This window comes from Camelus ferus, chromosome 21 (assembly GCF_009834535.1).
Source record: "Camelus ferus isolate YT-003-E chromosome 21, BCGSAC_Cfer_1.0, whole genome shotgun sequence".
In the NCBI taxonomy this organism is placed as follows: Eukaryota; Metazoa; Chordata; class Mammalia; order Artiodactyla; family Camelidae; genus Camelus; species Camelus ferus.
In genome coordinates, this window is record NC_045716.1 from 1,126,412 (window position 1) to 1,129,228 (window position 2,817).

Below are 2,817 nucleotides of genomic sequence, written 5' to 3' on the forward strand. Positions count from 1 at the left end.
GGATTAGGCTGCAGGAGTGGGGGTGGTAAGGAACGGGCCAGCCTTGGTCTGAAAGGAAGGAAAATTGTACTAATTGTTCAGAGAATACGACATTATTCTGCACACATAAACAGTCAAGTTAAATACGGCAGATGAATAAAGAGCTTCTGTCTAGAAGAACTATAAACGTTGGCAGGAACCACTGGGCTGCTGGCAGCGCAAGGCTTCCTGCTGGGGCTGCAATGGAAAAAGTGACCTCAGAGAGGAATTCAGAACTGAAATGCTCAGAAAAGAGAAGATGAAACACCATGAAGTTTTGGTTAAGTCATTTGGTTCGAGGCATATTAAAGTGTAAAGTTTGTTTTAGTTTTTTTTTTAATGCAGATTACATGAACTTTGTAGGTAACTATTCTATTCTAGTTGTAACTTAGAATTCCAAAGTGCCCCCACCCTCACGTTCTTCAGGAAGGATCTGTGGTATTTAGACACACATTCTCCTACAGAACCTCAGGCAAGGGAAGCAAAATAAGTTAAGTCGGGAGGAGTCATTGGACCGAGATCACTCAGTGTTTCACTGAGCCGTCCCAGCGCGGAGGGTGCACTGACTAGGGAATCCAAAATACAGAGGCAAAGGCAGCACTGGAGAGATCACAGCGTGCCCTTCCCCTACTGCCCCCACCTAGAGAGGGCTGCCCTTAAACGGAAAAGTTTGCAGGCACAACAGTAGCGATGTATGTCTCTCACCACCAGGATTTAGCCAGTTCACCGAGTTTCAGAGCAGGGGTTTCTTGTTCCGTGATCTGATCTTGAAATTTTATTTAATACACTAAGCTTTTGCAATGAAAAAATGAAATCATCATGGGATATGGGTATAAACAAAACTATAATCTAGAAAAAAACACCCCCCACCCACCCCTGACCCAAACAAGCTTTTATTTTAAAATTGATCTATATTTTGAGCAAATAATGAGTCAAATCACATATTTAATGTCAGTAGAGAGGGTAATTTTAGAGGTATGCTAGAAAGAAAAGGGGGGGCTGTGAGCACATAAAACTTATTTATATTTTTATCTGTGCCATTTCCCACAGATTGAAAATAAATTTTCAAGAGCATGACTTCTCAAGTTGATCCATCCCTCAAGTCTGAAAATTCTGTGCTTATTTAGCAGTGCCCTCTGCTGTCCACATGGATCATTTTAGTTTACCCTGAGGCAAAAAGCAAACCACTATATAATTAAGTAAGTGTACATTCAGCATTTATCCTTTCACCAAGTATTTATTGGAAGCTTAGTATGACCCAGTTTGTGGAAGGTGGTGGGATACACAGATGTGTGAAAAAAGCCATGGTTTGTTATCATTTAAATGTGGAATCTAAAAAATGAAACAGACTAGGGAATATAACAAAACAGAAACAGACTCAGAGATATATAGAATAAACTAGCGGTTACCACAAGGGGAGAAGGAAGGAAGGAGGGGCGAGACAGGGGTCAGGGATTAAAAGATACAAATTACTATGTATAAAACAAACAACAAGCACATATTGTACAGCACGGGGAAATATAACCATTGTGCTCCAAGAACTTTCAACGAATATAACCTATAAAAGTATCAAGTCGCTATGTCGTACACCCGAAACTAGTGTAACACTATAAATCAACAACACTTCATGAGACAAATTAAAAAATAAAAGCCCTGGTTCCTTGTTCTGTCCTTAAGGAGCCCACAGTCTAACGAGAGAGACAGAAGTCAGTGCAATTAATTACAAAGTTACTTGATCATGTAAAAGAAACCACTTTACCTAGTTTTTCACTAAAATGAGACTGACAGAGCGGGGTCGTCTCCATTTCCAAACTGCTCTGGACCATTATTCACATTAGCAGGTATCTGACTGGCCTTGGACAGAACAATTTTAGTCAAGTACACAGGGAATATTCTGAAAAAGAACAAACACCCCAGGACATACAGTGAGACTGAGACCAAGCTTTACAGATCCCTGTGAGGAGGCTCCTTTCACAGGCCACCCCCAGACGCCCCCGGCCCTGTAGTTACATGGGGGGCCCACCAGTCACCAGATCTGACACACGTACCTAACGTTCACTAAGCCTTATGCTCCATTTTGAAAATGCAGACTGTCTTTCGAGCACCGTAATGAAAAGCCTCAAAAGGAATCAAATAGCAGAGACCCTAAGAACGGACCATAAACTGTTTCAGGATCCTGAGATCTGCAGATTGCCAGCTGGGGCCACAGAAACACACACTGTTGAGTTGGCACACCGCCAGGCCGACTGGGAAAGCAGAGGGAGTCCGAAGGAGATGGTAAACCTTCTCTCAAGAAGAAAAGTGAAATTCAAATAACATCAGAGGAAAGGGGTCAGGAACCACTACAGATAAAGAATGATGTTTATACTACTTCATAATTTTCCTACTTTTGGCCACTTTTCCATTCTTGTTATTATTTTCTAGAGTAATTAGCCATGACTTGCTTCCAACCAACAGAATATGGCAAAGGTAACAGGACACATGGCTACATTACTAAGATTATGAGGTCCACTTTGCTGAGACTCCCTTGCTGGCTTTGAGGAAAAAAACTAGTTGTGCTGGCAAGGCCCAGGTGGCAAAGAGGGTGGCCCCTTGCCAACAGCCCACTGAACTAAGGCCCTCAGTCCAAGAGCCCACAGAGGACAGAAGGCTGCCATCAAGCACATGAGTGAGGAAGCAGACCCGTCCCCAGTGAAGATGAGAGCGCAGCTCCGGCCCACACCTTGATTGCAGCCTCAACAAAGACCCGACTCTGAGATACTGAATGCGTGCTATTTCAGGTTGCTAAGTGACAACTAA